This window comes from Ornithorhynchus anatinus, chromosome 10, assembly GCF_004115215.2.
Source record: "Ornithorhynchus anatinus isolate Pmale09 chromosome 10, mOrnAna1.pri.v4, whole genome shotgun sequence".
In the NCBI taxonomy this organism is placed as follows: Eukaryota; Metazoa; Chordata; class Mammalia; order Monotremata; family Ornithorhynchidae; genus Ornithorhynchus; species Ornithorhynchus anatinus.
The window spans coordinates 8,676,935-8,687,670 of record NC_041737.1 but is presented as its reverse complement, the minus strand read 5'-3'; the positions used below and the strand labels follow the sequence as shown (position 1 = coordinate 8,687,670).

Below are 10,736 nucleotides of genomic sequence, written 5' to 3'. Positions count from 1 at the left end.
GTAAGCATTGTCCCACGTGGGGCTCACAGAGAAGCAACGTGGCTCAGTGGAAAGAGCCCGGGCTTGGGAGTCAGAGGTCATGGGTTCGACTCCCGACTCTGCCACTTGTCAGCCGTGTGACCTTGGGCGAGTCACTTCACGTCTCTGTGCCTCAGGGACCTCATCTGTCAAATGGGGATTAACTGTGAGCCTCACGTGGGACAACCTCATTCCCCTGTATTTCCCCCAGTGCTTAGAATGGTGCTCTGCACCTAGTAAGCGCTTAACAAATACCAACATTATTCTTATTATTCTCTGGACCTCAGTTCCCTCATCTGTATAAAGGGGGTGAAGACTGTGAGCCTCACGTGGGACAACCTGATGACCCTGGATCTCCCCCAGCGCTTACAACGGTGCTCCGCACCTAGTGAGCGCTTAACAGATACCAACATTATTAATCCCATTTGACAGATGAGGTCACTGAGGCCCAGAGAAGGGACTGGCCCACAGTCCCCCAGCTGCCAAGGGGCAGAGGTGGGACTCTAAGCGCTGGGGTAATAATAATAATGTTGGTATTTGTTAAACGCTTACTGTGTGCCGAGCACTGTTCTAAGCGCTGGGGTAGACACAGGGGAATCAGGTTGTCCCACGTGGGGCTCCCAGTCTTCGTCCCCATTTTACAGATGAGGGAACTGAGGCCCAGAGAAGTGAAGTGACTCGCCCACAGTCACCCAGCCGACAAGTGGCCGAGCCGGAATTCGAACCCAGGATCTCTGACTCCAAAGCCCGTGGTCTTTCCACTGAGCCACGCTGCCTCATCCCCATTTGACACAGATGAGGGAACTGAGGCCCAGGGAAGTGACTTGCCCAAGGTCACACAGCAGACAAGGGGCAGAGGCGGGACAGCAGGGGAATGAGGTTGTCCCACGTGGGGCTCCCAGTCTTCATCCCCATCTGACAGATGACTGGGGCCCAGAGAAGGGACTGGCCCACAGTCCCCCAGCTGCCAAGGGGCAGAAGGGGGATTCGAACCCACGACCTCGGCCTCCCCAGCCCGGCCCCTTTCCCCGGACCCCCGCTGGGCGGCAGGCCTACCCAGAATCCCTCGGGCGGGGGGAGGGAGGGGGCCGCTTTGCGCCCGGCCCCGGCGCGTGACGTCATCCTCCCCCCTCCCCCCGCCCTGCCGACTTCCGGCGCGGCGGGCGCGCGCTCGGACAGGAAGGGGGTTTCCCGGCCCGCCCGGCAGGGCTGAGACAATGGGGAGGGGGGCGCTGACGCTGCGCGGTGACGTCAGCACGTCGGGGGGGGAGAGCGCGGGAGGCGCGCATGCGCGCGGCCGGGCCGGTGTGAGGTGATTTCTCGGCGGGGGGTGGGGGCGGGGCGGGCTTTCTCCTCAGGCGGCGGCGGCGGCGGCGGCGGCGGCCTCCCGCACCCGGACGGATCCTCCTTCCCTCCCGCTTCTCGTCGTCGCCGTTTCCGCCGCTGCCCATAGGTGAGGGGGGGGGGGGGGGGCGGAGGGAGGCCCGGGACCGGCCGCCGCCTCGTCCGGCCTCCCCGAACACGGCGAAAATACCGTGGTCCCGTGGGGGACCTGTGAGGCGCCCACACTGTGCTAAGCGCCCCCCCCCCCCCCCCCCAGGGGCCGCCTCGGGGTGGGCAGTGGCGCCGAGGTTTCTGGGGGAAAAAATGGATTTCCGGTTGGGGTTGGGCCAGGGGCCGGGCCCGCCCAAATGCCAGTGGGGGCGAAAAAGGACCGGTCATCATGGCTGCTGCGGGGCCTTCCTTCTCCCCCCCCCCTTTTCTGGCTCTTTATGCCTTTTGTCCCCGGTGGGGCCCCCGGTCTTGCCGGTCCTTGGCGCGGTTGCCATCTTTGCAGCCCCCCCCCCCGGGGATTAAGGGTCATTCAGTCCTCGCCGGGATTTGGGGGCTCCCGTTCTGCCCCCCCCCCCGGCTTGGAGGTCCTGGGAAGGGGCTTGCCCCAGGTCGGGCGGAGGCGGGATTGGAACCCAGGACCTCGGGCCGGCGCTTTCGGGGCCGCGGGACCGTTACCGGGCTTTGTCAAGGCGCGGGGGGGGAGGAGGAAGGTCTTCGGGCCGTCGTGGTTATGGAGCGCTTACTGTGTGCCCGGCGCTGGGCTGAGCGCTCGGAAAGAGGCAGGCGTTCATTCAGGCAGTCCTATTTATTGAGCGCTTACTGCGGTGCACAGCGCTTGGAAAGAGGCAGGCGTTCATTCCTGCCCGCAGTCGTGCTTATTGAGCGCTTACTGTGTGCACAGCGCTTGGAAAGAGGAAGGTCTTCGTGCAGTCGTGTTTATTGAGCGCTTACTGTGTGCTGAGCGCTTGGAAAGAGGACGGCCTTCATTCATTCCTGCGGTCGTTTTTATTGAGCGCTCAGTATGTGCTGAGCGCTTGGAAAGAGGAAGGCCTTCAGGCAGTCGTGTTTAGTGAGCGCTTACTATGTGCTGAGCGCTTGGAAAGAGGCAGGCATGCATTCCTGCAGTCGTATTTAGTGAGCGCTTAGTATGTGCACAGCGCTTGGAAAGAGGAAGGCCTTCATTCATGCAGTCGTGTTTAGTGAGCGCTTACTATGTGCACAGCGCTTGGAAAGAGGCAGGCATGCATTCCTGCAGTCGTATTTAGTGAGCGCTTACTATGTGCACAGCGCTTGGAAAGAGGCAGGCATGCTTTCATGCCTGCAGTCTTGTTTAGTGAGCGCTTACTATGTGCACAGCCCTTGGAAAGAGGCAGGCCTTCATGCCTGCAGTCGTGTTTATTGAGCGCTTACTATATGCACAGCGCTTGGAAAGAGGAAGGCCTTCAGGCAGTTGTGTTTATTGAGCGCTTACTATATGCACAGCGCTTGGAAAGAGGAAGGCCTTCAGGCAGTCGTGTTTATTGAGCGCTTACTATGTGCTGAGCGCTTGGAGAGAGGCAGGCATGCATTCCTGCAGTCGTATTTAGTGAGCGCTTACTATGTGCACAGCGCTTGGAAAGAGGAAGGCCTTCATGCAGTCGTGTTTAGTGAGCGCTCAGTATGTGCTGAGCGCTTGGAAAGAGGAAGGCCTTCAGGCAGTCGTGTTTAGTGAGCGCTTACTATGTGCACAGCGCTTGGAATGAGCGCTTACTATGTGCACAGCGCTTGGAAAGAGGAAGGCCTTCATGCAGTCGTGTTTATTGAGCGCTTACTATGTGCAGGGCACTGGGCGGAGCGCTTGGAAAGAGGCAGACATTCATTCATCCCTGCAGTCGTATTTATTGAGCGCTTACCATGTGCAGAGCGCTTGGAAAGAGGAAGGCCTTCATTCATGCAGTCGTATTTATTGAGGCCTTACTATGTGCAGAGCGCTTGGAAAGAGGAAGGCCTTCATGCAGCCGTGTTTAGTGAGCGCTTACTATGTGCTGAGCGCTTGGAAAGAGGCAGGCATTCATCCCTGCAGTTGTATTTATTGAGCACTTACTATGTGCAGAGCGCTTGGAAGGAGGAAGGCCTCCATGCAGTCGTGTTTATTGAGTGCTTACTGTGTGCACAGCGCTTGGAAAGAGGAAGGTCTTTGTGCAGTCGTGTTTATTGAGCGCTTACTATGTGCTGAGCGCTTGGAAAGAGGAAGGCATGCATTCCTGCAGTCGTATTTATTGAGCGCTTACTATGTGCACAGCGCTTGGAAAGAGGAAGGTCTTCATGCAGTCGTGTTTATTGAGCGCTTACTATGTGCACAGCGCTGGGCTGAGCGCTTGGAAAGAGGCAGGCGTTCGTTCATTCAGGCAGTCCTATTTATTGAGCGCTTACTATGTGCACAGCGCTTGGAAAGAGGAAGGCCTTTCTTCATTCCTGCAGTCGTATTTATTGAGCGCTTACTATGTGCAGAGCGCTTGGAAAGAGGAAGGCCTTCAGACAGTCATGTTTATTGAGCGCTTACTATGTGCTGAGCGCTTGGAAAGAGGAAGGCATGCATTCCTGCAGTCGTATTTATTGAGCGCTTACTGTGTGCAGAGCGCTGGGCTGAGCGCTTGGAAAGAGGAAGACCTTCATTCATGCAGTCGTATTTATTGAGCTCTTACTGTGTGCAGAGCGCTTGGAAAGAGGAAGGCCTTCATGCAGTCGTGTTTATTGAGCGCTTAGTATGTGCACAGTGGTGGGCTGAGCGCTTGGAAAGAGGCAGGCATTCATTCATTCATGCAGTCATATTGAGCGCTTATGTGCAGAGCACTGGACTGAGCGTTTGAAAAGAGGAAGGCCTTCATTCATGCAGTCGTATTTATTGAGCGCTTACTATGTGCAGAGCGCTTGGAAAGAGGAAGGCCTCCATGCGGTCGTGTTTATTGAGCGCTTGCTTTGTGCAGAGCGCTGGACTGAGCGCTTGGAAAGAGGAAGGCCTTCAATCAGTCCTATTTATTGAGCGCTTACTATGTGCAGAGCGCTGGACTGAGCGCTTGGAAAGAGGAAGGCCTTCATTCCTGCAGTCGTATTTATTGAGCGCTTACTATGTGCACAGCGCTGGACTGAGCGCTTGGAAAGAGGAAGGCCTTCATGCAGTCGTATTTATTGAGCGCTTACTATGTGCACAGCGCTGGACTGAGCGCTTGGAAAGAGGAAGACCTTCATGCAGTCGTGTTTATTGAGCGCTTACTATGTGCAGAGTGCTGGACTGAGCGCTTGGAAAGAGGAAGGCCTTCATTCCTGCAGTCGTATTTATTGAGCGCTTACTATGTGCACAGCGCTGGACTGAGCGCTTGGAAAGAGGAAGTCCTTCATGCAGTCGTATTTATTGAACGCTTACTATGTGCACAGCGCTGGACTGAGCGCTTGGAAAGAGGAAGGCCTTCATGCAGTCGTATTTATTGAACGCTTACTATGTGCACAGCGCTGGACTGAGCGCTTGGAAAGAGGAAGGCCTTCATGCAGTCGTATTTATTGAGCGCTTACTGCGTGCAGAGCACTGGACTAAGCGCTGGGGATGTACAATTCGGCGACAGATGGAGACCACCCTTTACCACCCTTTTTATTCAGGTCGCCCTGGACCGGGGTCCCCCTCTTAATTCTCTTAATTTGACAGTTCTGTCTGCTTAGCCTTTTAATTTTTAATTTTTTTTTGGACGTGGCATGTAATGATGATGATGGTGGTGGTATTTGTTAAGCGCTTACTATGTGCCAAGCACTGATCTAAGCGCCGGGGGTGGGGGATATAAAATAATGAGGTTGTCCCACGTGGGGCTCACAGTCTTCATCCACAGATGAGGCACAGAGAAGCGATTTGTATTTCCCCAAGCGCTTAGCCCAGTGCTCTGCCCCCAGTAAGAGCTCGAGAAGTACGGTGGAGTGAAGGAACGCATTTTTAAGCGCTCAATACGTCCCTGGCACTGTACAGAGCGCTGCGGGGGAGGCGGTGGCTACAAGGAGATGGAGTTGGATACTCGATTATGTGACTCAAAGCAGGCCATCCGTCGTAATAGAATCTGGAGGGCCTTTTGTCTAAAAGGCCTGCCCTTTTTTTAAGCTAAATTCGAATTTCTGGTATAGCAAAACTTGTCAGCATCGGCTATTTAGAGAGGTTAGGAAGTAAACAGTCATTTCAGTGAATAATTAGTATTCAATAAATAGCTATTTCCAGGGGTGTCCTTGGGTGCCTATTCGGTTGCTAAATTTGCGTGGGTCTTGGGGCGATTTTCCTGTGGGCCGTGGAAAAGCCCGATGCGTTTTTCGTGGATGTTTTTATCGTAGAGGATGGTGAATGGGTAGGGTAGGAAGATCTCTGGGATTAACTCTGGGAGAAAGGAGACGGGGCCTGACAGTTATCTGTTTTAAGGTGGAGGGAAGAGAGGCAACAGATGCCGAAAGGCATTTTCTGAAGGCCAGAGTGGGGCCGAAGGGAATGCAAATAAATGGGTTTGGGTGACTGAGTTGCCAAAAGTCCTTTCTGGAAAGCAATTCATAACCGCTATCTTTCGCACTTTAATATTGTCCGGGCATTTTAGGGATCCGTTAGCCTTTTGGGCAATCGAGTAATGTTTCATCAACGGTATTGAGAGCTCTGTAGTGAGCGCCGGGAAGAGTACAATCTGTATATTCCTTTTATCGAGTCGTAAATAATAGACTAATAGAACCCGAAATCCCCTTTATTGTCCCAATATTCCTATTTGATCAGTGAACTAAAAGCTAACTTGAAGCAGTCTGTGAAATTGAAAATGGGTGCTGTTAGTCTAAGCAGTGAACAGATTTGGATCGTTTAAAATTGATTTTGATGGATGCAGTTATCTTAAACTTTGGACTGTTTCCAGTTTACCTGCCCATGTTTGAATCGTTTAGACGGACTAGCCCCTCCAAAACTGACCCGACTTACCCTACTAATGACTGCCTTCGTGTGACTCTTGGCTGTTCTTAAAAGCCAGCCTAGTAAGAATTTGATTTCAACCGAAATACCTTTCCTGTATTCCACAACCACCACTGGCCCTTAAAAGCGTATTCTTTGTTATGGAAATTTGCTTAAAAGTTTAGCTGATACTTGCAAATGAGCCCAAGAAAATTAGCAGTCCACCTTTCTCTCCTCCCCGCCCTCCCCCATCTGTGGGTGTGCAGGTAGTGAAATACTTGAAATCAGCATTTTTTCATATGAATAGCGGTTTCCAAACTCTAGGTGAACTGAATTTTACAGATTTAGAAAGCAAATACATTTTGCTCATTGTCAGACATTTCAATCAGGATTGGATTCCTCAAGGAATTTCAGGTATTGTTTTCCTGAAGGCACCTGATTTTTCTTAGTTTTTTTTTTTAGCTGATAGTGGCATTTTCTTTGGTCCTTTCCCCTCGTAGCCTTAGAAGCTATACCTATGGACGGTATTTTCCGTTTAGAGATTGCACGATGACGAGTAGCTTCCTAAATTCATTTTTTATCTGATTTTTCCAAATCTTTTGTTTCTTTGGAAGGTACCCGGTGCCCTCCCCGCCTTGCCTAATGCAATTTCCTTTAACACTGTTTTGTTTCTAATTATTCATGCGTTTGGATCTGCTACAGTTTGGATTTGTTGTCTTTCGTGGCTTCTCCGAGTAGCGGAGTTGTTCCAGTAAGCCTTTGAAGTTGGTGACTTTGGATAATGCCTACATTTTCATTAACAGTTATTTACAAAAGATGATTGAGCCTTAGGTAATATGTCCAGGTGTTTTACATAATGAACCCGAGGACTCGGTTCTTGCCCTCCAGGCCGACATTTCTCAACCACTGTTGGCAGGGGAGGGTCTCGCTTTGCCAGCCGCGGCGGGATTCCTGTTTGGGATTGAGGTGTTCGCCTCTCCTGGCCTCAAAAGTTGGATTCTACTTCAAAACCTCTGCTTGGTGAAGGCAACCTGAAGAGGTCCAACGTGTATCTTGAAGCAGCGGGGCTTAATAGAAAGAGTCCGGGCCTGGGAGTCAGAGGATCTGGGTTCTAATCCCATCCCTGCCACTTTCCTGCTGGGTGACCTGGTGCAGAGTCGCTTCACCTCTCTGTACCTCAGTTTCCTCATCTGCAAAAGGGGGATTCATTGCCTTTTCTCCTTCCTGCTTAGATTGTGAGCCCCACGTGGGACCTGATTATCTTGTATCTGTCCCAGCAGTAGTACAGTGCTTGGTACATAGTAAGCACTTAAATACTACCATTATTATTATTATCAGTACAAGGCAAGTAATCAAATGATTCAAGGGTCCCACCACCTGGAAGGGTCTTTTTCCAAGCCTTTCCGGTAGACTTCAGAGAAGGGGAACAGTTGGATGAAGGTTTTTTTTTAAAAAAGACAAAAAATGACATTTTGTGAATGGTGTTTAGTCTTGAACTTGTATCCAAGTTGGCTTACAAAGATCTTTATTATTCAGGAGGCGATTGTTTGGTATGAGGATTTCTCAAACCTCTGTAGATCCCATTGTCTCCCATTTGGATATTGTGGATGTTTCATTTCTATCTAAAGGAGGGAGAAAAGAAAGTCAGGGGGAAAGTAAAGCCGATTTTGCTGCCTAGAGGTTTGGATGAGGTTGGAAATTAAAACTCTTAGCTACAAGGAAGTGTTTGGGTTAACTGGATTTTAGCTTTTCATTCACTCCCTTTGCTTGGTGTCTGTGGTGTCCTTTAACTCAAGCCATCTTCATCCTCTTGGACAAACTTGGAAGGAGCCAAGTTTTTTATGAGTCACTCCCCCCTTCCCCCCCCTCAGGGTATTTGTTGAGCACCTTGTGCCAGGCACTGTACTAAGCACTGGGGTAGATACAAGATAATCAGGTTGGACATAGTTCTTGTCCTCCATGGGGCTCACAGTCTTAATCCCCATTTTACAGATGAGGTAACTGAGACGAGAGAAGATAAGTGATTTCCCAAGGTCACACAGCAGACGAGGGCAAAGCCAGGGTAAGAACCCAGGTCCTCTGGCTCCCAGCCCCATGCTCTTCCCACTAGGCCACGTAGAGATTTAATGGAAATGCTGCCATTAAGTATGTATATATGAGGAGCAGAGAATTTCTGTTCCCTTTTGAATTCTCTATTCATGCACTAGTCTATGTGGGCTTTTGGAGATTGTGTTTGAGGTATTTTTATCGGTTCAGAGCTTGGCAGAGAGCACCCAAAATCGCCTATAATCTAAAGCCAGATTTCAGAATTTAGACTTGATTCCTGCTGAAACGCACCAGGCCTCTACCAACAACTCAAAGTGGCCCTTAGAGTAAACTTGCTGTTGTTCATCCGCTCTGTGCCGTAATCAGCATGTGTTTTGTAGAAACTCAAACCTTTTCTTTCTTTTTTTTTTTTTGGTAGCGTACCATGGCACTTTTTGCCTTTTGGTTATTTTTGAGTGTACACTGAGGCGACCCAGCAGGACATTGTTCGTCTTGATCGCCACCAAAGTCGTCTGACATAATAATAATAATGTTGGTATTTGTTAAGCGCTTACTATGTGCCGAGCACTGTTCTAAGCGCTGGGGTAGACGTAGGGGAAGCAGGTTGTCCCACGTGGGGCTCACAGTCTTCATCCCCATTTTACAGATGAGGGAACTGAGGCACAGAGAAGTGAAGTGACTTGCCCACAGTCACACAGCCGACAAGTGGCAGAGCTGGGATTCGAACTCATGAGCCCTGATTCTAGGGCCCGTGCTCTTTCCACTGAGCCACGCTGACATCTAGTAGGACTCCTCATGGTCATGGCGGTGTAGAACCTCTTGCTTTTTCGATATGTCCTTGGCCCTATCCCACTGGGTGACTTTCCAACTTGATGATTTCACCCACCCTTTGGACCCTCTGAAAGGCTAACCTGATATCCGGAGGACTGTCGGGCACACACGGAGGAAGGAAATCCTGTGCTTTTGTGAATGAGGCAGGATTTGGCAGCCTTGAGGCGCCTACCAAAAGGTGGATTTCTAGGCCCTTCTGCCTTTTCTGCCAGGATTTGGCAAAAAGGTATCTGAGATTACTGCTTGCCCTGTTGGCTCTGGATTCTAGCATCCACGTGCCACGACTTTCCCGGCTCTTTTCCTGACTCCCGCCCATCCAGCTGAAACGGCGTGGGTACCGACGGAAACGCCATCGCGTCTTGGAACCGCGGTGTGGCGGTTAGAGATGTGGCCCGAGCTGGCCCGCTCTGGTGGCCGGCGGGCGCTTCTTCCCTCTCCCCGTCATGTAGCTCCTCTCCTCGAATATATAGCTCAGCCTCTGGCGCACCTGGCCGTCTCTCCCGGGGTGAACGCTACCCAGAGTGATGTTTATAAATGACCCGTGGCCCTACCGGGCGCGTGGCACCAGGGGACCCCAATGATGCCGAAGCTACTTCTGATGAGTCCTGGTTGCTGGGGGAGGGTGTGCGTGCACTGTAAATCTGAGCATCGCCGTGCTGACCGATGAAAAAATGAACACCGCATACCATTCGATGCCAGTCCCCGGAAAGGTCCGTCAGACGTGGGGTGGGGGTCCCGCAGCTCCCCTCTTGGAAGTGTGGCGACTGTCGGGTCACCCTTTGTGCATGGTGTGTGCTTTTTGTGTGTGTTACAGCAGATTCTACTGCGCTACGTGGGTAACCCCATCAAACTCCTCGCCCAAGTTGAAGACCTCTCCCCCTCCGAGTTTAGAGGTTTGGGCCAATGTGGGACTCCCCTTTCAATTATAAAGACTTTAGGCAAGATTCTAGGTTGTGGCTCGTGGAAAATTCTCTGCCCTAGTCCCACTCTGATGAGAATTCTGGCACTGGGCAGAACCAGATGACTGTGAGCCTTCTACCCAGTCTGAAATCTGTCCTTGTTGCGGCCAGATCCGACCTCGTTTCTCATATTAATGGAGAAAGTGTAATATTGGTGTATTTCTCATTTTTCCCACGGGCTTTTACATCAGTCGTCGCACTGCATCCTCACCACACGTGCTTGAGGAAGGGAGGCGGCGTTAGCCCCATTTTGCAAATGAGGAAGGGGAGGCACGGACGGGAGGAATGACCTGTCTGACGTCCCGGCAGGCCGAGCCGGAATGAGGACTCGGGTTTCTTGACTCCTGGGTCCGTCCTGGGCTGTCCCCGTGCCTTCCTGGAAGATCTGCCTTTTCCCGTAGTTGTTCAACTTTGGGCAGCTTACTTCACTTTTTAAATGGTGCTTGTTATGCGCCATACTTCGTGCCAGGTACTGTACAAAGTGCAGGACCCAATCCGTGTCCCACATGGGGCACACGGCCTCATTCCCCATTTTACAGGTGAGGTAACTGAGACCCAGAGAAGCGAATTGACTTGCCCAAGCTCACAAGTGGCACAGCCCGGATGAGAACCCA

At 51.6% G+C, this 10,736-nt stretch overlaps 1 protein-coding gene across 1 annotated transcript in view; it reads left to right on the top strand.

Annotated features, from left to right (window-relative positions):
- The first annotated feature begins 1,364 nt into the window (after positions 1–1,364).
- The window catches only part of G3BP2 (G3BP stress granule assembly factor 2), a 32,656-nt gene continuing 23,284 nt past the window's right edge, over positions 1,365–10,736 (top strand). Inside the window, exon 1 of the mRNA XM_029072781.2 lies at positions 1,365–1,471. The gene's annotated coding sequence lies outside the window, so the exon portion shown is untranslated. The remainder of the gene's footprint in view (positions 1,472–10,736) is intronic.